This window comes from Oncorhynchus nerka, linkage group LG19, assembly GCF_034236695.1.
Source record: "Oncorhynchus nerka isolate Pitt River linkage group LG19, Oner_Uvic_2.0, whole genome shotgun sequence".
Taxonomy (NCBI): Eukaryota; Metazoa; Chordata; class Actinopteri; order Salmoniformes; family Salmonidae; genus Oncorhynchus; species Oncorhynchus nerka.
In genome coordinates, this window is record NC_088414.1 from 42,182,579 (window position 1) to 42,189,058 (window position 6,480).

Here is a 6,480-nt window from a genome sequence, read left to right on the forward strand (position 1 = left end):
CCCCCACATAATCACACCTCACTGTCCTTAAACATGTTTACTATAGACCCACCCCCACATAATCACACCTCACTGTCCTTAAACATGTTTACTACAGACCCACCCCACATAATCACACCTCACTGTCCTTAAACATGTTTACTACCAATCCACCCCCACATAATCACACCTCACTGTCCTTAAACATGTTTACTACTGACCCACATAATGACCCACTCCTGTACTTATGTTTATTACCCCACATAATCACACCTCAATGTCCTTAAACATGTTTACTACCAATCCTCTCCCACATAATCACACCCCACTGTCCTTAAACATGTTTACTACCAATCCACCCCCACATAATCACACCTCACTGTCCTTAAACATGTTTACTACCAATCCACTCCCACATAATGACACCTCACTGTCCTTAAACATGTTTACTACCGACCCACCCCCCACATAATGACACCTCACTGTCCTTAAACATGTTTACTACCGACCCACCCCCCACATAATGACACCTCACTGTCCTTAAACATGTTTACTACAGACCCACCCCCACATAATCACACCTCACTGTCCTTAAACATGTTTACTACAGACCCACCCCCACATAATCACACCTCACTGTCCTTAAACATGTTTACTACCAATCCACTCCCACATAATGACACCTCACTGTCCTTAAACATGTTTACTACCAATCCACTCCCACATAATGACACCTCAATGTCCTTAAACATGTTTACTACCAATCCACTCCCACATAATGACACCTCAATGTCCTTAAACATGTTTACTACCAATCCACCCCCACATAATCACACCTCACTGTCCTTAAACATGTTTACTACCAATCCTCTCCCACATAATCACACCTCACTGTCCTTAAACATGTTTACTATAGACCCACCCCCACATAATCACACCTCACTGTCCTTAAACATGTTTACTACAGACCCACCCCCACATAATCACACCTCACTGTCCTTAAACATGTTTACTACCAATCCACTCCCACATGATCACACCCCACTGTCCTTAAACATGTTTACTACCAATCCACTCCCACATAATCACACCTCACTGTCCTTAAACATGTTTACTACAGACCCACCCCCACATAATCACACCTCACTGTCCTTAAACATGTTTACTACCAATCCACTCCCACATAATCACACCTCACTGTCCTTAAACATGTTTACTACCGACCCACCCCCCACATAATGACACCTCACTGTCCTTAAACATGTTTACTACCGACCCACCCCCCACATAATCACACCTCACTGTCCTTAAACATGTTTACTACAGACCCACCCCCACATAATCACACCTCACTGTCCTTAAACATGTTTACTACCAATCCACTCCCACATGATCACACCTCACTGTCCTTAAACATGTTTACTACCAATCCACTCCCACATAATGACACCTCACTGTCCTTAAACATGTTTACTACCAATCCACTCCCACATGATCATAAAGCAGAAGACAAAACTCCCTCAGCGGATGTCACATAAAACCAACACTGTTTATCTGTGTGTGGGTCTGTGTGTGGGTCTGTGTGTGGGTCTGTGTGTGGGTCTGTGTGTGGGTCTGTGTGTGTGTGTGTGTGTGGGTCTGTGTGTGTGTGTCTCATTTCTACATAAATCCATATTCAACACTTTTTATTTATTTTCTTTTTAACCTTTATTTAACTAGGCAAGTCAGTTAAGAACACATTCTTATTTTCAATGACGGCCTATCGGGGAACAGTGGGTTAACTGCCTGTTCAGGGGCAGAACGACTGAGCCCAGGATGTAGAAAATACAAGTATTGTTATCATTGGAGTTCATGAGTTTGTGCTGTAAAAGTAATTGTTGCTGAATCGTCTCCTCCTGTCCTGATTCCTGGATCCAAGGCCTAGCACACACACACACACACACACACACACACACACACACACACACACACACACACACACACACACACACACACACACTAGAAGCACAAACTTAGCATTTCCATTTCCGTCAGCCAAATTTCTGTGTGAACTAATGACAGACAGACAAGGAAAAAAGTGATATCCATCTGCAACACTTTCCCCATCTGTATCAACTTGTTTTACTGACTCATTCATTGGGACCTTTTGCCCACTTCTCTGTTCTCTGTAACAGTGGAAACACACACACACACGCACACTAGAAGCTATGCCAGTAGAACTGAGCATGATCTTGGACATCATCACCACCCTCTGATCCCTGTTGTATACTTGCGCCTGCCAGTTGAGTAGGACTCACTAAGAGTAGGACTCAGGACTCAGACTCAGTAAAGTAGGACTCAGGACTCAGAGTAGGACTCAGACTCACTAAGAGTAGGACTCAGGACTCAGACTCAGTAAAGTAGGACTCAGGACTCAGAGTAGGACTCAGACTCACTAAGAGTAGGACTCAGGACTCAGACTCAGTAAAGTAGGACTCAGGACTCAGAGTAGGACTCAGACTCAGTAAGAGTAGGACTCAGGACTCAGAGTAGGACTCAGACTCAGTAAGAGTAGGACTCAGGACTCAGACTCAGTAAAGTAGGACTCAGGACTCAGAGTAGGACTCAGGACTCAATCAGAGTAGTACTCAGGACTCAGTCAGAGTAGGACTCAGACTCAGACTCAGTCAGAGTAGGACTCAGGACTCAGACTCAGTAAAGTAGGACTCAGGACTCAGAGTAGGACTCAGACTCAGTAAGAGTAGGACTCAGGACTCAGACTCAGTAAAGTAGGACTCAGGACTCAGAGTAGGACTCAGGACTCAATCAGAGTAGTACTCAGGACTCAGTCAGAGTAGGACTCAGACTCAGACTCAGTCAGAGTAGGACTCAGGACTCCAACTCAGTAAAGTAGGACTCAGAACTCAGAGTAGGACTCAGTCAGAGTAGGACTCAGGACTCAATCAGAGTAGGACTCAGGACTCAGACTCAGTAAAATCTTGGCTCAGTCGCAATCAATGAATGAAGTTGTCATTACTCCTCCGTTCGGACACCAAACCTCACGTTTTTAAATGGCCAGTAGATATTTACATTTACATTTACATTTAAGTAATTTAGCAGACGCTCTTATCCAGAGCGACTTACACATAACATGAACCATGTTATGTTTGCAACATAACTAAGGCTAGACCTAGGAACACATGTCCAGAGACTACGGGAGATGTCAAAGAGAGGTGAAATGTGTGCGTATTAGCACATGTATGTGTGTACACTACACTATACCGACTGAGCACACCACACCCATTCAATGTGGACGTTTTGGGTAATGATTGGTTGAGACGTTGAACAATGACATTTCAACCTTTATTGACCTACTCACAAAGACAGACAGGAGTGAATTCCCGATGTGTTATCACTATGCTTCCAAACATCTAAAAGCACAACCAAATTCCAATGGAAAAACAATGTCAGACGTTTGGTTTACAGTTTTTCCTCAATCGCTTTGGCTCTATTCTCGAATGAGAATAATGATTTAAAGAAAAAACATTTAGTTCAAATCTCTGAACAATTCGTTTCTTGTTCACACCAGATTTGAATTTCTTATTAATTTAAGCAAATTGCACGTGTGTTTTGGCACATGCGTGCAAAAGAGTGTCTACAATTTGCACAATAACTACATGCACATGGCTGATTAAAACCGATGAGCTCGTTCTCAGTGAAATTGTCATATTCTTCACAACTTCTAAACATTCTTTCATCGTGTGAGCCGTCACCTGCAAAATTATCCATCCAATGATCAAAATGTGTCACACATACATGTATATTCCATAAATATCTAGGACATGGAATGGTGGTGATGTCTGCTAAATTGACAAGTTACCTGCCAGGTGACAGAGCAATGAAATAGGAATCACAATCTTACCAATCAACCAATCAAGTTTGGAATATAATATAAACAAAAAAAGAAACGTCCGTCTTTCAGGACCCTGTCTTTCAAAGATAATTTCTAAAAATCCCAGATCTTCATTGTAAAGGGTTTAAACACTGTTTACCATGCTTGTTCAATGAACCATAAACAATTAATGAACATGCACCTGTGGAACGGTCGTTAAGACACTAAGAGCTTACAGACCGTAGGCAATTAAGGTCACAGCTATGAAAACTTAGGACCCTAAAGAGGACTTTCTACTGATTCTGAAAAACACCAAAAGAAAGATCCCCAGGGTCCCTGCTCACCCCAGGGTCCCTGCGTGAACGTGCCTTAGGCATGCTGCAAGGAGGCATGAGGACTGCAGATGTGGCCAGGGAAATAAATTGCAATGTCTGTACTGTGAGACGCCTAAGACAGCGCTACAGGGAGACAGGACAGACAGCTTATCGCCCTCGTAGTGGCAGACCACGTGTAACAACACCTGCACAGGAGTGGTAAATCCAAACATTACACCTGCGGGACAGGTATAGGATGGCAACAACAACTGCCTGAGTTACACCAGGAACACACAATCCCTCCATCAGTGCTCAGACTGTCCACAATAGGCCGAGAGAGGCTGAACTGAGGGCTTGAAGGCCTGTTGTAAGGCAGGTCCTCACCAGACATCACCGGAAACAACATCGCCTATGGGCACAAACCCACCATTGCTGGACCAGACAGGACTGGCAAAAAGTGCTCTTCACTGACGAGTCACGGTTTTGTCTCACTGGGGGGATGGTCACCGTTGAAGGAATGAGCGTTACACCGAGGCCTGTACTCTGAAGTGGGATCGATTTGGAGGTGGAGGGTCCGTCATGGTCTGGGGCGGTGTGTCACAGCATCATCGGACTGAACTTGTTGTCATTGCAGGCAGTCTCAACGCTGTACGTTACTGGGAAGACATCCTCCTCCCTCATGTGGTACCCTTCCTGCAGGCTCATCCTGACATGACCCTCCAGCATGACGATGCCAACAGCCATACTGCTCATTCTGTGTGGGATTTCCTACAAGACAGGAATGTCAGTGTTATGCCATGGCCAGTGAAGAGCCCGGATCTCAATCCCATTGAGCATGTCTGGGACCTGTTGGATCAGAGGGTGATCACTAGATACCGATTGTTACTTTTGATTTTGAACCCCCCCCCTTTGATCAGGAACACATTATTCCATTTCCGTTAGTCACGTCTGTAGAACTTGTTCAGTTCATGTCTCAGATGTTAAATCTAGTTATGCTCATACAAATATTTACACATTAAGTTTGCTGAAAATAAGTTGACAGTGAGAGGACGTTAATTTTTTTATTGAGTTTATATGGAGCTTGCCCACAGCACAATCACTACCATTTTTGAACGTGGAGGAACATCACAACCCTGAAAAGCAGCTACATGCTGGTGGAAGAGAAATAAGAAGATGTGTAAGAATGCGTGGTGGTGGTGATGGTGGTGGTGATGGTGGTGGTGTTGGGGGCGCTGGTGGTAGTGGTGGTTTTGGGGGTGGTGGTGGTGTTGGTGGTGGTGTGAGTGCTGGTGGTGTTGGGTGTGGTGTTGGGTGGCGCTGGTGGTGGTGGTGGTTTAGGTGGTGGTGTTGGGAGTGTTGGTTGTGCTGGTGTTGGGGGTGGTGGTGGTGGGTGTGGTGGTGTTGGGGGTGCTGGTGGTGTTGGGAGTGGTGTTGGTGGTGGTGGTGGTGTTGGGGGTGCTGGTGGTGGTGGACGTGGTGGTGGTAGTGATGGTGTTGGTGGTGGTGGTGGTGATGTTGGTGGTGTTGGGTAGGGTGGTGGTGGTGGTGGTGTTGGGGTTGCTGGTGGTGGTGGACGTGGTGGTGGTAGTGATGGTGTTGGTGGTGGTGGTGGTGGTGTTGTTGGGTAGGGTGGTGGTGGTGGTGTTGGGGTTGCTGGTGGTGGTGGACGTGGTGGTGGTAGTGATGGTGGTGGTGGTGTTGGGGGTGGCGGTTTTGGGGGTGCTGGTGGTGGTGTTGGTGGTGTTGGGTAGGGTGGTGTTGGTGGTGGTGGTGTTGGTGGTGGTGTTGGTGGTGGTGTTGGGTAGGGTGGTGGTGGTGTTGGGTAGGGTGGTGGTGGTGGTGGTGTTGGGTAGGGTGGTGGTGGTGTTGGTGGTGGTGGTGTTGGGTAGGGTGGTGGTGGTGTTGGTGTTGGTGGTGGTGGTGACAGTGTCATAAACTACGGTCTTACAATGGAAGAGGCTGGTCAGAGAGTACAGCCTAATGTAAAACAAGTCCACAGTGTCATAAACCACGGTCTGACAATGGAAGAGGCTGGTCAGAGAGTACAGCCTAATGTAAAACAAGTCCACAGTGTCATAAACCACGGTCTGACAATGGAAGAGGCTGGTCAGAGAGTACAGCCTAATGTAAACAGGTCCACAGTGTCATCAACCACGGTCTGACAATGGAAGAGGCTGGTCAGAGAGTACAGCCTAATGTAAAACAAGTCCACAGTGTCATAAACCACGGTCTGACAATGGAAGAGGCTGGTCAGAGAGTACAGCCTAATGTAAAACAAGTCCACAGTGTCATAAACCACGGTCTGACAATGGAAGA

At 46.1% G+C, this 6,480-nt stretch overlaps 1 pseudogene; it reads right to left on the bottom strand.

The window, feature by feature from the left end:
• Positions 1 to 5,234: 5,234 nt before the first annotated feature.
• On the bottom strand, positions 5,235 to 5,944 carry LOC135562555 (mucin-2-like; annotated as a pseudogene).
• Positions 5,945 to 6,480: the final 536 nt, after the last annotated feature.